Below are 21,476 nucleotides of genomic sequence, written 5' to 3'. Positions count from 1 at the left end.
TCTCCAATGCATGAAAGTGAAAAGTGAAATCGCTCAGTTGTGTCCGACTCTTCACGACCCCATGGACTGCAGCCTACCAGGCTCCTCCGTCCATGGGATTTGGGATTTTCCAGGCAAGAGTACTGGAGTGGGGTGCCATTGCCTTCTCCCAGGTGGTGCTAGTGGTAAAGAACTAGTGGAGACATAAGAGACTCAGGTTTGATCCCTGGGTGGGGAAGATTCCCTGGAGGAGAAAGTGGCAACCACCCCAGTATTCTTGTCCAGAGAATCCCATGGAGAGAGGAGCCTGCAGGCTACAGTCCATGGGGTCACACAGAGTTGGACACAACTGAAGCTACTTAGCAGAATCTTGACATGGAAGAAGGCAGTCTCTATGTAACTGCTATCAAACCTAAGAATCAAAAGAATCAAACCTAAGAAAAGCCATGGCTTCAAAGGCAGCTCTTTAGTCTGTTTTATTTTTAAAGAAATATTTTTTGTCAGAAGTCCATTATTTCCTAGAAAAAATTTACAAGTTATTCCCCAAATCTCAGGTAGCATCCCACCTCCTAGCTGTTTTAAAAACCTGCGGACTGTGTCCAGCATGACCCCACAGGAAACAATTTCAGTGCAATGAAAGTTCAGGCCTGAGTTCTGATCCAGTCTCCATCACTCACAATCAGGGCACATTGAACAAAGCACTTCAACTCTGAGTCATTTTCTGTACATAAAGAAGGGAGAAAGTAATATATTTGTAAAATGGATAATTTAAAATGTAACATTAATGTTAAGTGTCAGCTTGACTGGGCTAAGAGATGCCGAGATAGCTGGTAAAATGTGATATCTGGGTGTGTCTGTGAGGGTGTTTCTGGAGGAGATTAGCATTTGAATCAGTGGACTCAGCAGAGAGTAAATTGCTCTTTACTGCCAAGGTGCTAGGGCATCATCCCATGCATTGAGAGTGCAGATGAACAAAAAGATGAGGAAGGACAAATTCATTCTCTTCTTGAGCTGGGACATCCATCTTTTCCTGCCCCTGGAAGTCAGGGCTTCTGGTTCTCAGACCTTCGGGCTCAGACTGGGATTCACACCATTGGCTCCCCTGGTTCTCAGGCCTTCAGACGTGGACTGGATTCCACCACCTCTCCCAGGCCTCCAGCTTGCAGACAGCAGATGGTGGGACTTTTGAGCCTCTGCAACCACGTGAGACAATTCCTATAATAAAACTCCTTTTATACATAATCTATAAATATCCTATTGGTTCTGTTTCTCTGGAGAAGCCTGGCTGATACAGTCTCTCATGGGGCTTCTGTGAAATAAAGTGTATTATAATGTGGCTACACAGTACCCTACATGTGATCATGGAAGGATTTGAGGGAGCAAGGCCACCAGCCACAGGGCTGGGCAGGGCAGGCAGAAGACTGAAGGTAGAATGAAAAGTTTGAGGTCACCACTGAGGGACAGAGAGAGGGGATCACAAGGCTCACAAACCTCTCGGAAGTGCTCAGGGCTTTCAGGAAGTGTGGGATCCATAATTCAACACTGGCATCAGCGCCATAGGAACATATTTCAAAAGTGAAGAATAAACCAGCAAAGGAGAGGGGAGCAAATGTCTACCTGCCTTCTTGCGTGCGTGCTCAGTTGCTCAGTCATGTTCCACTCCTTGCAATCCCCTGGACTGTAGCCCACCAGGTTCCTCTAATCATGGGATTCTTCGGGCAAGAATACTGGAGTGGGTTGCCATTTCCTCCTCCAGGGAATCTTTCCAATCCAGGGATCAAACCCACATCTTCTGTGGCTCCTGCATTGGCAGGAGGATTCTTTACCACTGAGCTACGTGGGAAGCCCTTGAATTCCTGAGTTTTTATTTTTTCTTAAATTTTATGAAGCAGAGATCACATTCTGCACATAAAAGTGCCCGCATCAGGTCCATGACCCAAAGTTGTACAAACTGTCTCTTTCCCCAGGGGTTCCAGTCAAGGGAGAAACAGGGTGGAATCCAGTTGCCACCAGGTTTACCAAGTGTCTCCTGCACAGCTGGTTGACTGGGAGTGATGCCTGTTTTGCAGGAGATGGGTGGTGACCCTGGGCTTCATACAGGGGGTCCCCTTGACCATGGTTTGGACCAAATGTGGCTCCTCAAAGGCAGGCTATCCAGGCCCCATGTCCAAGGGAGTGAAATGAACCCCCCTTACCTTATAGCTCCCTTCCCCTGTATTTTCCCAGAAAGGTTTTTGCCTATTAGTATCAGAGAGGGTGGGGCGTGGGGGGGGAGAGAGACGCTCTATTTCAGTTTGTTTATTGCTCTAAAGCATCTGTTACTTTGCTATGTTGTGCAGGGAAACTTGGCATCTCATATTCATAAACCAGGCTGTTTTGGGTTTAATTGTGTAGCTAACTTGAGCTATAAAATGGGATCTGGGGTGGCCTGGGAAGATTTTCAAGGGAGAAGCAAATGAACCTCCAGGGCTACTGTACTTAGAAGATAATCATGTGTTAACTCCACCCCTGTAAGGGACGCATATGTAGCTCTCAGTCTTGGGTGTGAGGGGGCCTGGGTCCCCACAGGAGCCACGAGAGAACAGCTGATTTCTGATGACCTGACCCCGGGAGTCAGCCAGGCTGGGCCTGAGGTGGTCTATCGAAATCTCTGAGTCCCCGGTTTTTGGCAACCAGACAGGATTGATCCAGTGACTATGGGCCAGAACTTCTTTTTAAGAAATTTCATTGACTTTTGGCTGTGCCAATCTTCATTGATGCTCAGGCTTTCCCTAGTTATGGTGAGCGGGGACTTCTCTCTTGCTGTGGAGTGTGGGCTCTATGCGCTCAGGCTTCAGGAGTTGCAGCTCTCAGGCTCTAGAGCAGAGGCTTAGTTCCACAGCATGTGCGATCTTCCTGGACCAGGGATCAACTGTGGCCCAGACCTCCTGCTTGGTGTTGTATCCAAGACCTCATTTCTTCTGACACCATGACTAGCTTGTTGCTCAGTCACCCAGTCATGTCTGATTCTTTGCAACTCCATGGACTGCAGCTTGCCATGCTTCCCTATCCTTCACCATCTCCCAGAGTTTGCTCAAACTCACGTCCACTGAGTCAGTGATGCCATCCAACTATCTTATCCTCTGTCGCCTCCTTCTCCTCCTGCCCTCAATCTTTCCCAGCATCAGGGTTTTTTCCAATGAGCCAGTTCTTTGCATCAGGTGGGCAAAGTTTTGGAGCTTCAGGTTCAGCATCAGTCCTTCTAATGAACATTAAGAGTTGATTTCCTTTAGGACTGATTGGTTTAATCTCCTTATGGCTAGGTGTGTGCCATGTTTTAGGGAAGGGTCCCCATTTTATCCCCAGTAGAGGAGCATCTCTGGTAAAAATCTAGAATAAAATGGAATCTATAGGGACACACAATGAGGCCACTCTGGTAAAAAGTGCAATTTGAAGGTAAGAGCCCCAAGTTCAAATGTTCTGTTCTTCGTAGGGTTTTCTTAGCTTCTTTCAGTTCCCTCTCAGAGACTGTGGACTGAGTTAGCCTCTGAAAAATTTTCTTGTATTTGAGGCTTAGAGGAAAAAGGGTAGGTAGGCTTTCTTCAGGCTATTTCTCATAGACCCTTAAATTAAAGAGGAAAAAAATGGAGAAGCGATTGGTACTGTGTCCTATAAGAGTGAAAAAACACAGTTGTCTATGTCTGAAGGTGTATCTAGCAATAAAGAATGACAATCAAGGTAGATGTCGAGATGGATCAAATACTGCCTAATTTCTCACAAGGGATAAAGCTGAGAGTAGATACTTTCCCCTCCATTTTACAGATGGAATAACTGAGGTAAGGGAAGTTACCTGAGGTCATCCAGCTCAAAAGTGGCAGAGGTTTGACCTCAGATCTGTCTGACCCAGTGCCTGCCTTGGAGGGTGAAGCTGCAGGACCTGGGATCCAGGGAGGAGACATGAGATGTGAAGCCCCTTCTACTACAGAGTCCTGGCCAATGGACCAGGGAGACTTCTTGTGTCCTCCTGGAGAAGCATCGTGAATAAAGCCTCTACATTTCCTTCTGTCTTGGCAGGAGCTTCAATTTAAAGTCAGATGAACTTGGATTTGAAGCTCAGCTCAACATTTTACTAGTATGTTCTTAGGCAAGTTACTGAACTTCTCTGTTCCTCAGGTTTCTTATCTATAAAATGGAGATGATAATAGGAATAGCTCAGAGGGTGGTTATTGCAAGGATTAAATGAGATGATATAATGAGATAGATCACATGAAGCCCTTAAGATGGTCCCTGACATGTAATAAGCACTTTGTGTTAAATGTCAAGATTAATTAATCACGTGGTCACATTTGGGCCAAACATGGCTCAGCTTCCTTCCTGACCCTGCGTTTCTTCCTCTCCCCCTATCTCTGTGATTTGCCCAGAATTGGAGCCCTTATCCCACCTGGTGCAGGTCCCACCTGTTGCTTTAGGAAACAGGTCTGGAAACCACTCTCTGGCTTTTCTCAAAAGAGGGCAAGGCAGATCCAGAACCTCTCTGTGGGGTGCCCCAACTTTTCCTGCAGGTTCAAGGACTGGTGGGAACTTTTGGAATGCCTGCTTTTGGTCTTGTGTTCAAGATGCATTTTTCAAACTAGCTTCATCAGGAATACAAGTAGAAATTATATTTTCATTTCTACCTATATCCATTTTTAAAATTCAGTTTAGAATCAGGAAGTAAAGAGGGGTGTGATGAAATGCTAACCTCTAATCTCAGCAAACAGAAAAGGCAATGGCACCCCACTCCAGTACTCTTGCCTGGAAAATCCCATGGACGGAGGAGCCTGGTAGGCTGCAGTCCATGGGGTCGTGAAGAGTCGGACACAACTGAGCGACTTCACTTTCACTTTTCACTTTCACGCATTGGAGAAGGAAATGGCAACCCGCTCCAATGTTCTTGCCTGGAAAATCCCAGGGATGGTGGAGCCTGATGGGCTGCCATCATGGGGTCGCACAGAGTCGGATACAACTGAAGCGACTTAGCAGCAGCAGCAGCAGCAGCAGTAGTAATCTCAGCAAAAGGGAAGCATACAATTCAACTATCTTCTAATGTTTAATCCTTAAGCCAAAAAAAAAAAAAAAAAAGGGAAAGGAAAAACCCTGTTAAGTGGTTATTCCAGCCATTCCAGTGACTGCCTGAGATAGCTCACTTCATTATTATTATTATTATTTTTGACGGTGTTAATTGTGATGCCTTGAACTTCCCATCTATCATCTATGACACAGGCAGGCCTTCCAGGAACAGCTCTTCTGGAATAGCTTTTCAATTACTTCCTAGACCTCCAGAGAACTTCTGAACCCAGGGAATATTAATCAGTGAGAACTCCCATGAAGGCCCCTGTCTGAATCCAACACCTGGCCTCACACAACTGCCTTCAGCACCAAGTGCTGGATGCTGCACCCAAACAACAAGCAAGACAGGAACACAACACCCATCAGCAGACAGGCTAGCCACGGACACTCCAAAATGCACCAACTCACATAGCCCTGCCCATCAGAGGGGAAAAAACTCACCTCCATCCATCAGAATGCAGGCACAACTCCTTTCCAACATGAAGCCTACACAAGCCACTGGACCAACTTCACCCACCAAGGGTAGAGACCAGAAGCAAGAAGAACTATGTCCCCACAGCCTGGGAAAAGGAGACTTCAAACACAATAAGTTAGATAAAATGAAAAGAGAGAGAAATACCATGTAGATGAAGAAACAAGATTAAAAACCCATAAGACCAAATAAATGAAGAGGAAATAGGCAAGCTACCTGAAAAAGAATTCAGAGTAATGACAGTAAAAATGATCCAAACACTTCTATCTTAGAACTCTTGGGTCCAGGTAAAACTGTTCTTTTCCCTCAACCCTTGTCCACTAAACCAGATTTTTTAAAGTTTCCTCTGGCCTCTCTGACATATCTGACTCTCTCTTAGAGGGTATGAAACCCTCTGCCTTGCTGGGCTGATGTTCTGGGCAGCAGCTGCCTGATGCAGGAAGCTTGGGAAGCATCCACTAAGTGTCTTCTTTCACTTTCTCTCAGCCTACGACTCTCAGAAAAGGAAGCATAAATGGTCAATGTGTCTGGGAATTGGCATCTTTTTGCAGTTTATCATATTCTGCAAATGCTAGAAAGTGATCTGAATTTGCCCGAAATGGAGCATATGGTTAGCAGGATTGTTGCTATGGTCTGGGAATCTTAATGCAGCTGAGTTCACCTCCCTCGCTGATCCCTAAGACTCTCTTTGGAAATCCCACATATGGTATTTTTTAAGTGAAGTCAGAAATAAAGATTTTCATGCGAATGTTCTCAATTATAAAATTTTGGCACGTGTTTTCAAACAACATCAACAGCTACTGAAAACACAAGAAGAACCAAATCAAATGTGTTCCCTGACACTGCAGCCTACTGACGGCCAGTTTACAACCTGTGTACCAGAGGCCACTGGCATGTTCTTGGTTTTACCAGATGTTTATGAAAGACCAACTAAGTGCCAAGAACTTGAGAAGATGTTTAGAGAAAAGAAGCGTGCATAAGACCCACAGTTCCTGCTACTGCAGATTCTGCAAATAAGTAAATTAAGGCAAGAACCTAAGGCATCAGTTTCTGAGATGCTGTGAAGTGTCTTCAGCTTCACAAAGTCACTGGGAACTTTCTGTCCTCATTTTGCTGAGTGGTTACGATTTTACCACGGAAGTCAGCTGCCCCTATGTAAATGTTGTTCCTACTCCTGTGGGCTTCCTGCAAGCTCTGCTTTCTCTCAGCTTGGTGTGACTTGATACTTTCCACTCTGACATGGGTGGACATGCATTCTGGTACCCTCTTTAGAGCACAGAGAGGGCTAGTAACTGAGGGACACAGACGAAAGGGGTAGAGAGAGTGCAAAGGCAGAGCCTGAGAGCAGGCCTTAGAGCTTGCAGTGTTCATGTGGATCCTGACATCTGCCCTCCTGCCAGCCTTGATGTCTGCACTGCCCACCAAGAGTAGAGCACCCGCGAGGGAAGGGGCCCAGAATGGCACTGAGCACTTGTTAAGCTTACAGAATCACCAGGAGCCCTCATGTCTGCTCCTCCCAGCAGCCCTACAGAGGACATGCTTTGTTATTCATATTTTGCAGATGAGCACACTGAGCATAGATGAGGTAACTGATTCTTTGCAACCCCAGGGAATGTATGGTCCATGGAAGTCTCCAGGCCAGAATACTGGAGAGGGTAGCCGTTCCCTTCTCCAGCGTATCTTCCTAACCCAGGGATCAACCCAGGGTCTCCTGAATTGCAGTCGGATTCTTTACCAACTGAGCTATTGGGGAAGCCCAAATTCTTTCCTAAGATCATAGAATTAGCAGATGGCAGAGCAAGGATTGAACTGAGGTCTGTCCCTTGGTTGCAAGTTACAGAAGCTCAGCTCAAACAATAAGGGAACTTATGGCCACACACACTTTGGAAGTTCAGTGACTCAACAGGTTTTAGGCGCATCCAGATTTAGGGATTCAAATGTGTCATTGGGATTCTGTCTCCATCACTTGGCTCTGTTGTCCTTGGTATGCTGGCCTCATGTTGCAGACCACTCCCTCCATGTGACTGGCACAGATGTCCATTGGCACAGCCTGAGATCCCAGAGGAAAAGAGACTGATTTCTACTGGAGTCCATATATCATATCTTAGGGATGTTCTGATTGGCTCAGTTTGAGTCACATGCCATCCCTGAACAAACCACAGTGGCCAAGGGATAGAGTTGCCTGATTGGCCAGCTGAAGTCATGTGCCCAATCAGACAGGGTCTGACCTACTCCTCATCAGTATCACATGGCACAAGGTGAAATAAAGGTCTTGTACCAGCCAAAGAGGGGACTGGATACTGGGTGGGAAAAACCAATAGAGGTTGTCTATACTTCTCATCACTTCATGGCAAATAGATGGGGAAACAGTGACAGACTTGATTTTCTTGGGCTCCAAAACCACTGCAGATGGTGACTGTAGCCATGAAATTAAAAGACACTTGCTCCTTGGAAGAAAAGTTATGACCAACCTAGATAGCATATTCAAAAGCAGAGACATTACTTTGCCAACAAAGGTTCGTCTAGTCAAGGCTATGGTTTTTCCAGTAGTCATGTATGGATGTGAGAGTTGGACTATAAAGAAAGCTGAGTGCTGAAGAATTTATGCTTTTAAACTGTGGTGTTGGAAAAGACTCTTGAGAGTCCCTTGGACTGCAAAGAGATCCAACCAGTCCATCCTAAAGGAAGTCAGTCCTGAATATTCATTGAAAAGACTGATGCTGGAGCTGAAACTCCAATACTTTGGCCACCTGATGAGAAGAATTGACTCATTTGAAAAGATCATAATGCTGGGCAGATTGAAGGCAGGAGGAGAAGGGGATGATGGAGGATGAGATGGTTGGATGGCATCACCAACTCAATGGACATGAGTTTGAGTTAACTCCAAGAGTTCGTGATGGATTGGGAGGCCTGGCTTGCTGCAGTCCATGGGGTTGCAAAGAGTTGGACACGACCAAGCAACTGAACTGAGCTGAGCTGATACTTCTCAGAGGGCAACCCGCTCCACTATTCCTCCTGGGGAAATCCCATGGACAGAGGAGCCTGGAGGGCTACAGTCCATGGGGTTGCAAAGAATCAGACACAGCTTAGCAACTAACAACAGCAACAACAGCACTTTCTAATATCAAAGCTTTTCCCACACATTTTTATTGGAAGGAAGACAAATAAAGTTAGGAGACTCAGCAAATCTGAGCCTTTTCTCATTCATTTGATTACTCTTTAATATCTCGGTTGGCAGAATGTCCTTAAATAATCCTGGAGGCTGGACTCTAAGCTGTATGGAGCTTTGTGGGGGCTTAACAGGGGGGTGGGTTTCCTTGTTCTCTCTCACCGTGACCCATCCAGTCCATGCCTAGCAATCAGGAACCGTCTCCCAGACCAACAGCCCCTAAGCCTGTCTGGGATGCTTGGCCCTGGAAGATTCCCTGACCTTGATGGTGGAAGGTGAAAGTGGTTACATTACCCACTCTGGGAGCCCAGAGAAAGATTTCAGACTCAGACATATTTGGAGGAAGGATTCAGCACTGGAGCTGCTACCTCCAGATTAATTTACACTCTACCGGCCCCCAGAGAGGCTGACAGACTGATGGATGGTGATGCCTGCTGGGTGTGCAGCTGCATTAATGCTGCCACAAACTCAGCTCATTAGCTCCGAGTTCTTCTCCTTCCTCACCACATCTTGGACACAGTTAATCTCACGTAAAATGGGACCGGCTCCTAGGGGCCACGTGCACTCAACAGCAGATCCCTGGGGTGGATACCCAGCTTGGCTACCAACACAGCAGAGGGTGCTCAGTGCCCTGCGTCCATCCACCACCTGCCTTCATCCTTCCCAGGTTATGGCGCGGGTCACACAGGATGCCTGGCAGGAACACACTCCACACAAGGAACTCAATTACCGCGGTAACAGTTCCAAGGACAAAACTCAACATCACAGTCCCGCCCTGCAGGGGATCAGGCACATAATGGCTCCTAAGTCTACCAGACGCTAAAACTCTTGCTCGATTCTGTTGGAATCCAAAGAAATAATCAGTCAAACAGGTCATTTGCTCAGAAAGCAGAGCCCGAGAGTGTAGGCAGAGCCCAGGTAATCTGCGTCAATGGTGCCAGGACTGTCTACACTGATAACCTTGGCTCTGGCTGAGGAAGGCTGGTGCTCAGCTTGGGAAAACAGAGCACAAAGTGGCCAGCTGGATTTTTCACCTATTCTCCCCAAGACTGTGGCAGGAATACATAGATAGGGCTATGAGCAAATGCCAGGAGACCTTCTGCACCCCCCTCCCTTCTCTGCCTTTATCGCTCACCATTTCTCCTCTCCTCACTCTGGTCCAGGTTCGCTGGCCATCTGCAGTGGAACATGCCAGGCACACTCCCACCCCAGGGCCTTTGCATGTGCCATTCTCTGCATGGAAAGCCCTTTCCTCAGAGCTCTATACCTCCACCACCTTCTTCAACTGTGTACTCAGCGCACCTTCTCAGGGAAGACCACCCTAAGCACAGTTGCAGCACCCTCCCCCAGCACTCCTTACCTGCATGTATTTATTTCTCTCTGCCTCGCCACTTTCTAACATACTCTATAATCTACTTATTTCTGTTGTTTGGATCATGTTATGCCCCTACTTGATATCCTCCAGTAGTTCTCCATGGCTCACGGGTCACCCACAGGGTGGGGTGATGCAGGTGGTCCTTGGGCTCAGCATTAATTAACATCGAATTGTAGACCAAAAAGTTTAACTGCTGCCACTCTCCCCTGCTTAGTCAAGGACAGAGTCTCAGTCAATGTCAGCATGTCTCCAATGTGTTCTCCATCTTTGACAAAGACAGTGCAAGTCTCAGGCTCTGAGCTTCCAGCAGGCGACAGTGTCTAATCAGAATTAAAGAACATCATTTTGTTTTGGTTTTATTTATTGATTTGACAAATGATACCAGTTTTCCATGCACCGGTGATAAAAAGTTTACTTTCCAAATAAGTTTAAGTAGAAAACCCAAGTACATAATACAAAGAAAATCATGAAGGGGCTACATGACAGAGGTTTAAGAAATTGTAACGTATACAACAGATTTGAAATATCCTTCAACAGTACGCTCAGTCTTCCATGATCCGGCACTTGGTTCATTTTTAGTCTCTTAGATACTCTCCTCATGGACTTGACTCTGGAAATGCAGGAGTATTCACGATGCCTCTGGCATTCTGTGCAGTTTCACACATCTGGATGCTGAATGGGCCTCCCAGCACTGTCTCCTGGGTGAACTCTAACCATTCAGAAGTCAGCACAAGCATCACCACCTCTGAGAAGCCCCTTGCTATCTCTCTTTGCAAGACAGAAGTTATCCTTCGCTCCACTGTGTTGCCTGCCTAACTTGTATACCTGTACTGTTGCATGAATTACATGGCACTTGTTTAGACAACAGTTCCTTGAGATAGCAGAGACTGCCCTCTTCATATCTACTATGTACAGTGGCCAGTACACATTGGCACATTGGATGCCAAATAAATGTTGAGTGAAATACCATCTCATGAGTACTCTACAGGAAAACCTGATTGCCTGGCACTTGGGGTTAGGGATAAGTCTGGAAGGCAATCCAAGCTGATCCTGGCCTGCACCCTCCTCAGGGTAAGTCATGACCTTAGGACTTCCCCAGATTCCACTCCTCTGTCCAGGTGAGACTCTCCCAGCCCAGCACATCCTCCCTGGTACACTGAGTCACCTGGCCAGCTGGCTGTGTCAGAGGGACCTCCATTTCTCTGCCCACTTATAACCACGTGCAAAGTCTTCAGTGAGAATCACACTCTTGATCTCTCTCGCCACCCTGTAGTCATTCTTCATGTTGATTTAATTAGCTGGCAAGTTTGGAAGAAATAACCAGCCATACTGTGGTCAGCAACCCTCCCCGAGCCCTGCCAGAACGAGCTATCCCCCCTAAAGGGCACTGCCACTCCTCTGGGCCATCAACACCAAGGGACAGTCTCTAGGTGATGCCCAGAGCTACAGTCCCAGCTCAGCAGTGACCAGGTGTGAGTCTAAGTCACCAGGGCCAGTGGCACGCTCTCGTGACCACACTCTCAGCCACCTTCATCAGTGACACAGCTGACCTTCTGATCACCATCTGTCTGCCTCTTGACTCAGCTGGTTCTGAACTTGGGAAGGGAAGAGAAGAATGCAGTATTGTTCTTCTCCCCATCAGTTCAGTTCAGTTGCTCAGTCGTGTCTGACTCTTTGCGACCCCATGGGCTGTAGCATGTCAGACTTCTCTGTCCATCACCAACTCCCAGAGCTTGCTCAAACTCATGTCCATTGAGTACCAACGGTCAGTGGGGTAAAAAGTAAGTCTACAGAAGCCAGAAGTCACTGGCTTAGGCAGAGGACCTGGCTTGAGTTGTCAGGGAATCTGGAGCCAGGACCCAACCAGGGGCACTGTTGGAAGACTAAAGTGTTTATCTAAACACTCATGCCAAAGCCCCATAGTCCCAGCCCCTTGGAAGAGATCTGATTCACACGAGAATCCTGCCATGGCAAGAACCCACCCTTCTGGGTTCACTTGTCCCCCTTTTCTGCTTTCATCCTTCTGAGCCCCAATTCCAGCCACTCATGGCCACCTCATCCTCCCTGTCTTTGGCATCCAGGGATAGCAATTAAGGGCATGGGTCCCAGGGTCAGACCGACAGGCTAGGGTTTCATCAGCACTCCTTCCACTTACCACTGGCTGGACCAGAAGAGTGATGCTATCTCCCGGGGTCTCAGTTTCCCCTTCTTTAAAACAGCGATAACAGTGATACTGACCTGCAGGGTACATGCTCAGCAAGGTGCCTGGCAAACAGCAAATGCTCTGCCATTGTCAGCTGCTGTTATGATGGTCCCACTAGGGCATGTTTCTGCAGGCTTGGGCCTCCCTCATCGTTTCTTGTTCATGTTTGGTATTGACCCTCCTTCTGCAGCCATAGAGTCCTGCCCACTGCCTTCACCAGCCCTGTGGGAGTCACCCCACATGGTACAAGGATCAGGCAGGTCCCAGATTGTCCATATACTGGGAAAGTTCTGGGTGTAAACCCTGGTGAGTATCTTTGGAAGACCTGGGGGACTCAGGACACGGCCCCTTTGGCACCAGTGGCCTGGGGATATGGGACCTCGAGATCTGAGGAGAACCAAGAGAGCTGTCATCAGTCTCACTGGTTCAGCTTTCTGGGACCTGTGGGTACAGCAGGTTCCAGTACTTGTCCTGACTGTGACAGCTTCCAGCCCCAGCAGCTGCCTCTGCCAGTTCTCAGCAGTGATGTTCACAGTGAATAATGCCCTTTCCCAGACAACATATGGCCTTGGCAGAGTCTGGGATTCAAGAAGCACCGACTCACAGCCATATGGGCTCACTGCCCAAACTACTCTGGCCAAGTTAGGTCACCCAGGGCAGCATGGGTTGGGGGACTTGAATGAGTGAACCAGGCTTAAGGGGAACTGATCACGGGCCCCACTGGAAGGCTGGCTGGTGCAGTCATCAAGGAATAAATTCCCCCAAGTCCAGGAACATAGAGACTGGGAGTGACAGAGGAACACTCCACTTCCAGATTTTCCCACCTACTAGAAGTCAAGGGAGTAGCTTTCCAGGTTGGCTTACAGTCATTGTGAGATTGACTGTTTGCAAAAGTGGCTACAGTAACTCCCCTTCCTGTATGAACCCCTATGGTAGAGCCCGCCCACAGTGACTCTAAGCTTAGCCATGTGACTTCCTGTGGCCAATAGGAGAGCAGCAAACGTGAAACGCAGATACTTGAAAATCACTGGTACACGGAGGCTTTCCCTCTTGCTGCTTCCGGAGCCCTGTGGCCACCATTCAGTGCTCCCAGGTTCATCTGCTGGAGGATGGAAGACCATGTGGAGATGGGACACCCATCATCTCAGCTGTCCTGGACCAAGACACCAGGCAGCCCGGTTAACCCACTAGTTGACCACAGATGCATGAGTGAGTCCAGCCAAGTTCAGGTGAGCCTCTCCCAGACCAGAAGGACTGTTCAGGTGGCCTCAGGCCAGATCGCCAACCTGCAGAGTCACTGAACTTAATAAATGGCTGTTGTTTAAGTCACGATGTTTTGGAGTGGTTTGTTACACAACAAATGGAGACATGTGGATTTTGTGTTGTCAGAAATAGCTAGATCACTGTGGCTTAATCCAGCTAGACTCTGGCACTTCTGTTCAGAACAATCCAGAATGACTGTTTAAAACATTCAAAGAACAAAGGAATGATTATGAATTCAAAATGACCTGTACCAGAAAGAAAAAAACCATCTCCCATCGCTCCATCACTTCCAGTTTAGTTTATCTGTCTCCTAAAAGTTTTAGTTGAATGTATGTTGCAATAAGTAAAAATGGTCCAAGAAACTCACCATTAAAGTAACATAGGATTTAATGGACACTGACGTGCCTACCATGTGCCAGGCTTTGAACTTGGTGTCTTAAACATTCTCAGTTTCATTTGCTACCCTCCTTCCCTGCCCACTTAATAACTTATAAGATGGATTCTGCTTCTGCAAGTTATGAAGCTCAGGCTCAGAGAAGAGGCATGTTCTCCCTGGGAGTGGAGGAGCCAGGGTTTGAAATCTGCTCTGCCAATTCAAACTTTGAGGGTTTTTCTGATAGCACAGAATCCCCATTCCAGTGAACCTTTGTTGACCACTACGTAGGTGCCAGGTCCTTTTCTGAGTGCTTTACATAAAAAATTTAATCCTCAACTCTAACCCAATGGGGTAGGAACTACTGTCACCATCACAGTATAGATGGCGAAACTGAGGCATGGAGAGCTTAAGAAACGTGCATGGCTACACATCTGATGAGTGGTTGACTTGACAAGAGGTCTCCTGCCTCAAGAGCTCATTTTAGCCCGGTTGTTCAGTATTAATGACTGAAAGTCTGGAAGTCATTATACAAATAATGCCTGCTAATTTTGCCTCTAAGAAACTAACCAACACTAGGCAGGGAAGCAGATTGCCTTGCAAGTCCATGTTGTAGATTCTTTGGGATGAAGTTCGGGAGAATCTTATACTCTGGGGTCCAGAGCTGTCCCCTCCTCCATCCGCAGCCTCCTGCCCAGTGGAGGGTCCTAGAGTTGCCAGTTCAGGCATTTCCATGGATCAGGCCAGTAACTGGTGAGTCACTGGGCTGGGAAGGCTAGTGGGGAACCCTTGGCTCCACATCTCATGTAAAAAGGAAATAATTTTCCCCAGCTGATTGTTAGCAAGCAGGAATATGGGTCCACTGTTCCTTAACTTTCCCATTTTTCAAGACAAGCCAGAGATTTAATTTTTTTCATGTGTTTTCATTTTTTAAGCTGGAACCCAATAAACATTTTTTTTCCTCCTAAAACATGTGAGCCAAACAAAATTTCTTTGAGCCAAATATTGCCCAAGAGTAGCATTTGCTATATTTGGTAGAGGAGATAAAACTCAGGGTAAATGACAATAAAAACCAGAATGAGCTTAAGGGGGAACTTATCTCCTGGAAAATAAGTCTGGAATAATCATTTTTAGGGTCGATAAGTGAAGTGAAGGGTGGATTATTAAATAGTCTTTTGCTTGGGTTTATCTCCAGGGCTGCCACTTGACATCCTAATACTCAGTTGACAAATCACAAGACTGTCCCATTTGTGTGCAGAGAGCAGATTTACAAGCAAAGTTCTGAAATTTTCATCTCAGAGAGTCTGGTGTGCTACCGGCTCTTTGGGTATCTACAATAGTCTACAGATCTCGTTTCCATCAACAATAAACACACTGTCTGGAGAAGTACAGGCACTATCTGCAATCATTCCACTGGTGCCCAACAAAATGTCTATATGCCTGGTCAGTTCCTTGCAGGGCTATTCCAGGCCTCTCTGCCCCTCCCAGGTGAGCCTAGTCTGGATCTGGAAGTGAATCCTTGCCCCTGCCAGCATCAGAGTCTAGGCACACAGGTTTCTAGCCCACGACTATTGCTGATAGTGTGGCTGCTCTCAATGTAAAAGTCTTGCTGGCTTCCTTGGGGGACTTTGCCTTGAAAACCCAGCCCCCTATGGGTGGAAGGATATTGGATTGGGTTCATTTATTCATCAAGTGTTTGGTGAGCACCTACTGTGTGCAGGACACCATTCCAGAGTCCAAAGGTAGACTGAACAAAAGAGACACAAATCCCTGCCTTCACAGAGATTGCATCACGGTGGGGAGGTGGACAATAAACAAGATGAATACGCAAAACAGCATGTTAGAGAAGGTAAGTGCTAAGGAGAAAAGATAAAGCAGAGACATGGATGATGAAGGGTCGAGGAGGTTAAAATTTTACAAAGAGTGTCTGGGGATGGCTTTACTCAGGAGATGGAGGGGGCATGAGGCTCTTGGAGGAGAAAGCATTCCAGGTGGGGCACACACAGGTGCATGATCCCTGAGGTGGCACTGCGCCTGGAACAGTGAGAAGCCATGCTGCTGGGACAGAATAGCAGGGGAGGAGGTCCGAGGGACAGAGCAGAAAAGGCTGGATGTAGGACATGGGAGGCCACAGCAGGACTTTGAGAAGCAGAGCAGTAACCTAACCTGACTTATGTTCGAGCAGATCTCACAGGCTACAGTGCTAGAAACAGACAGACGGGAGCAAAGGGCAAAAGCATGAATCAGTTGAGGCTACCGACAGTCATTCACAAAAGAGATAATGGTGGCTTGGCAAAAGAGGGTGAGAAGTGGTCAGACTGGATACATCCAAATCCCCAAATTCTTGATTATTACTGCCATTACAAGTTGATTAGGCATTCCTGGTGGGCTTTGCTGGACCCCATGGATCCCTTGAAACTGTCTACACAACGCTGTTCTGTGTACTGTATATATCTGGGAGGGTCAGCATAGGACAGTACATTCCAGGGATTGCAAACTGCAGTCAGAACTCAATTCTGAACTCAAATTCTACATGAGCTCCTTACTCTCTCTGTAACCCCACACAAGCTTTTACACCTTAGTATCCTCCCCTGTGGGCTTCCATTGTGGCTCAGCTGGTAAAGAATCCACCTGGAATGCAGGAGACTTGGGTTTGATCCTTGGGTTGGGAAGATCCCCTGGAGAAGGGAAAGGCTACCCACTCCAGTATTTTGGCCTGGAGGATTCCATGGACTGTATAGAGTTGGACACGACTGAGTGACTTTCACTTTCCTTTCACTTTCCTCACCTGTAAACTCAGGGATATTAATAACCATGCCTACCTTGGTTTCAAGAATTGAAGGCTATATTTGTAAAATACTTCATAGTAAGCATTCAATATACATTAGCTAATTTTATCCAAGTTTTTTTCCAAATGTCAGTAACCCAAATAAGGTTGAGACTAAGACCTTGCCTTCAACCTGATCCAGACCACATCTGGTATAAAAGGGCTCCTTTTATTCCTCTGGCTTCAATTTTTAAAAGGTTGAAGATCCTGGGGTTTTAGCTTAGGCGTGCCCTATAATCTTGTATCAGGAAACTGAGTCTTGGGTAGGCTAAGGTAATTTGCAATAACCTCCCAAGATTACAGAGCTAGAAAGTGGCAGAGCTGGGTTTGAATCCACAGCTCTCTAATGCTAACCTTTCTATATAATACCATGCGGCTTCCTGAATGTGATGAAGACTTTCTCCTCAAAGATTTGTCCAGCAAGGCTGATGAGGGAGGTCTCTGACAGAAGGCAAAGTCAGAATCAGCCCTGCTTTAGAGGGCTAGTTCTACAGAGACCCCCTTCTCCAGCTTCATTGGGCTTCTGTCTGCTCTCCAGTTCAGTTCAGTTCAGTTCAGTCGCTCAGTTGTGTCCGACTCTTTGCGACCCCATGAATCGCAGCACCCCAGGCCTCCCTGTCCATCACCAACTCCCAGAGGTTACTCAAACTCATGTCCATCGAGTTGGTGATGCCATCCAGCCATCTCATCCTCTGTCGTCCCCTTCTCCTCCTGCCCCCAATCCCTCCCAGCCTCAGAGTCTTTTCCAATGAGTCAACTCTTTGCATGAGGTGGCCAAAGTATTGGAGTTTCAGCTTTAGTATCAGTCCTTCCAAAGTCTCTGCTCTTACAACAACATAAATCCCAGCTACAGGTCTCGCTGTGTAATACCTGTCAGGAAAATGTTAATTTCATTGTGAATCCCACTGCTGTTCAGATGATCACAAACAGGTCCATCAAAAATCCTCAGGGGACAGCATTTATAAGTGATTCCCCCTGAAGATTGTACCAATGGAGCCTCCTAAAACTGCTGTTTCATTAATGGGCCATCTTCATACTTGTTAATGTCTAATTACTGACACTAATGGGCTCATGTATTTTAAAAATGAAATTATGGGTTTTATTTAATTAGGAAAAGCACCAGATAAACTGCTGAATAAATCTAGCAAGGGACACAGAGGACTGCTAGTTAAATAGGCACCCCCAGCTCATGAGACCTCAGAATGCTGCAGCAGCAAAATTAACTCCAAAAAGAAACAAATCAATGCCCGGGATTGTAAGACAGAGCACAGTTGTGGATGAATTCATCTTTAGATTAACAACAGTCCTGGGTATGGCCCAGGCTCAGAAATGGATCTGAAACTTAACTGCTGCTGACTGTAAAATATATCCTGACTTTGCATTGTCTGGCTGACTTACATGGAAATAACACATCAGATAAGTAAGAAGGAAAAAACAAAGATCCTGTAAAATCCCACCATGCAGAAATGAACATTATTAACAATGTGTTACATATTCTTCAGACTTTCTACATTTCTATTTGTATGATTTTGTGTGTAGATTTTCAAAAAGTAAACAGAATTACACTAAATTGATGTGATGTTCTATAACTTTCCAGAACTTGTTAATATATGAAGGACATGGAAGCCTGGCGTGCTGCCATCCATGGGGTCACAAAGAGTCAGACACAACTTAGCAACTGAACAACAATATGATGGATAATATTCCATGATAACAGCTTACATTTATATACTTCATTTCTTAGTTGTATAGTATTCCATACTCATCTCCAATATTGGATACTTGTTTGTTTGCATTTTAAAATATTCAAACAAAACTATATTAAATATCTTTGAAGTTAAATATGCATCTACCTTTTATTTCCTTGAATTTGTTTTCTCAAAAGCAGTTTCTGAATGCAACTGAATCTAAGACTTTTCAGCAAATAGCTGAGTTTTCTTCCAGAACAATCAGATCAATTGACAGTCATAATACTACCTCAGGAGGATATTTTCACATTTCCTAATTTCATCAGTGAAAAAGTACTATCACTATTTTACTTTATTTTTTTTCCACAAAGTGCTACTGAGTTGAACACTTTTCTTTCATTTGTAGATTGTCCATTTGAATTTCTGCTTTACACATTGTTTTTTCATGCTCACTGCCCAATTTGTTATTAGAGTGTCTGTCTCTTCATTATTTATATGTTATCAGATCAGATCAGATCAGTTGCTCAGTCGTGTCCGACTCTTTGTGACCCCATGAATCGCAGCACCCCAGGCCTCCCTGTCCATCACCAACTCCCGGAGTTCACTCAGACTCACGTCCATCGAGTCAGTGATGCCATCCAGCCATCTCATCCTCTGTTGTCCCCTTCTCCTCCTGCCCCCAATCCCTCCCAGCATTAGAGTCTTTTCCAATGAGTCAACTCTTCGCATGAGGTGGTCAAAGTACTGGAGTTTCAGCTTTAGCATCATTCCTTCCAAAGAAATCCCAGGGCTGATCTCCTTCAGAATAGACTGGTTGGATCTCCTTGCAGTCCAAGGGACTCTCAAGAGTCTTCTCCAACACCACAGTTCAAAAGCATCAATTCTTTGGTGCTCAGCCTTCTTCACAGTCCAACTCTCACATCCATACATGACCACAGGAAAAACCATAGCCTTGACTAGATGAACCTTTGTTGGCAAAGTAATGTCTCTGCTTTTGAAAATGCTATCTAGGTTGGTCATAACTTTCCTTCCAAGGAGTAAGTGTCTTTTAATTTCATGGCTGCAGTCACCATCTGTAGTGATTTTGGAGCCCAGAAAAATAAAGTCTGACACTGTTTCCACTGTTTCCCCATCTATTTCCCATGAAGTGGTGGGACCGGATGCCATGATCTTCGTTTTCTGAATGTTGAGCTTTAAGCCAACTTTTTCACTCTCCACTTTACAAATTAAGGAGAGTTAATGCTTGATTATTTGTGTTACACATATCATAATCTACTTTAACTTCTTCACTTTTATAATTTTTTTAGTGTACAAATGCTCTTAATTTTTATATAGTCCACTCTCTTAATACTTTCCTTTATGTTTTCTGTCTTGGTGTCATGCCAAGAAAATTCTGACCATTCCATAGCCATACAGTGGTTTTATTTTTAGCATTTAACTCTGTAAGCATGTTGAGACATTTTGATATACGTGAGGGAAGAACTATCTTCCAAATGGCTACCCAGTTATCCCAATACCATTTCTTAAATAAGCCTCTTGAGAAACCTGTATGCAGGTCAGGAAGCAACAGTTAGAACTGAACATGGAACAACAGACTGGTTCCAAATAGGAAAAGGAGTACGTCAGGCCATACATTGTCACCCTGTTTATTTAACTTCTATGCAGAGTACATCATGAGAAACGCTGGGCTGGAAGAAGCACAAGCTGGAATCAAGATTGCTGGGAGAAATATCAATAACCTCAGATATGCAGATGACACCACCCTTATGGCAGAATGTGAAGAGGAACTAAAAAGCCTCTTGATGACAGTGAAAGTGGAGATCAGCCCTGGGATTTCTTTGGAAGGAATGATGCTAAAGCTGAAACTCCAGTACTTTGGCCACCTCATGCGAAGAGTTGACTCATTGGAAAAGACTGATGCTGGGAGGGATTGGGGCAGGAGGAGAAGGGGACGACAGAGGATGAGATGGCTGGATGGCATCACTGACTTGATGGACATGAGTTTGAGTGAACTCTGGGAGATGGTGATGGATAGGGAGGCCTGGAGTGCTGCAATTCATGGGGTCGCAAAGAGTTGGACATGACTGAGCGACTGAACTGAACTGAAATAAGTCTTTCCCACTGATTCAAGTGTCACATTATTATATAACAAGCTCAAATATTTTATGGATTTTTTATTCTACTTCATTGATCTTTCTTATAGCAGTACTATACTTTTAATTATTATAAGTTTACATTATATTTTAATACAATCTTATTCTCCAATTCAAAATTTTCTCCAGTGTTCTCATCAATCTCCAGATGAACCTTAAAAGTCAAGATTTTTCTTTTTATTGGTGTCTCCATTTAATTGAATGAAAGGAAGAGATTAATTTGAGGAGAGTTGACAACCAGGTATATGCCATGCCCTCCATCATTTAGGTCTTGGCTTACATTATCTAGTAAAGTTTGATACTTCATACCCATTCTTTCTGGGTGTTTATTTAAGTACTTAGCATTTTATTTCTGTCATAAACAACCTTCCTCCCTGTGGAAAAATACACAATACACAATATTCTTAACTGGTTATTGTGTGTGTGTGTATGTAGGTATCTTCCCCTCAGCCAAACTCTTTGAAACCTTCTTATTAGTTCCTAGACTGTCGATTGATTCTCTGGTTTTGTAGGCAGACAATACCACCATCTGCTAATCATGAAACAAGGTGACTTCTTCTCAGAATCTGTGTCTAGTTTCATTTTTTTCTTGTCTTATTGCATTGGCTATACCTGCCAGAACAATAGTAAATAACTGCTGTGGGCTTTAAATGCCACTTAATAAAAATGTAGAAATCTAGTCAGATAAATAAAAAACACTATCCACTAGTCCTAATCTAGTATTTTGTTTTCAGAAATGACACTGATTTCCATGAAAGCCTAATTTAAAAGCCATCCAGCTGATTGTGAATATTTCTTTCTTTTTACCCACTAGAGTGCTTTAATTGTATTATGAAGCATCCTAATAAACCATTCCTGGAATTCTTGGAAGAAATTCTATTTGGCT

General features: G+C 45.3%; 1 protein-coding gene across 1 annotated transcript in view; it reads right to left on the bottom strand.

The window, feature by feature from the left end:
• Positions 1-21,476, bottom strand: part of HS3ST2 (heparan sulfate-glucosamine 3-sulfotransferase 2) — a 116,434-nt gene that overhangs the window by 36,315 nt on the left and 58,643 nt on the right. The gene's annotated exons all lie outside the window — the stretch shown is intronic.

Source organism: Bos javanicus, chromosome 25 (assembly GCF_032452875.1).
Source record: "Bos javanicus breed banteng chromosome 25, ARS-OSU_banteng_1.0, whole genome shotgun sequence".
NCBI classification, from domain to species: domain Eukaryota; kingdom Metazoa; phylum Chordata; class Mammalia; order Artiodactyla; family Bovidae; genus Bos; species Bos javanicus.
Note: the sequence above shows the minus strand (reverse complement) of the source record. Positions and strands in the feature narration are given on the sequence as shown.